This window comes from Limulus polyphemus, unplaced genomic scaffold (genome assembly GCF_000517525.1).
Source record: "Limulus polyphemus unplaced genomic scaffold, Limulus_polyphemus-2.1.2 Scaffold9490, whole genome shotgun sequence".
NCBI lineage: Eukaryota > Metazoa > Arthropoda > Merostomata > Xiphosura > Limulidae > Limulus > Limulus polyphemus.
In genome coordinates this window covers 6,712-7,193 of record NW_013675100.1, presented here as the reverse complement: position 1 = coordinate 7,193, position 482 = coordinate 6,712, and positions in this window count along the sequence as shown.

Below are 482 nucleotides of genomic sequence, written 5' to 3'. Positions count from 1 at the left end.
ACTTCACAGCGGAACTCTCAATACTATTCCTGATTTATACTTCACAGCGGAACTCTCAATACTATTCCTCATTTATACTTCACAGCGAAACTCTCAATATTATTCCTCATTTATACTTCACAGCGGAACTCTCAATACTATTCCTCATTTATACTTCACAGCGGAACTCTCAATACTATTCCTCATTTATACTTCACAGCGGAATTCTCCAAATTCGGCAGTGCGATAAAAATTATTTTTTTAAACTTCTACAAACTGATAGTGTACAACGTGTCCTATAACCGCGAAGACACCAGTTGACCCCTGAACATTATGTTCCAAATAACCGCAAAAGACACCAGTTGACCCCTGAACATTATGTTTCAATAACCACAGAAGACATCAGTTGATCCATGAACATTATGTTTCAATAACGTCAGAAGACATCAGTTGACCCCTGAACATTATGTTCCAATACCTGCAGAAGACATCAACTGACCACT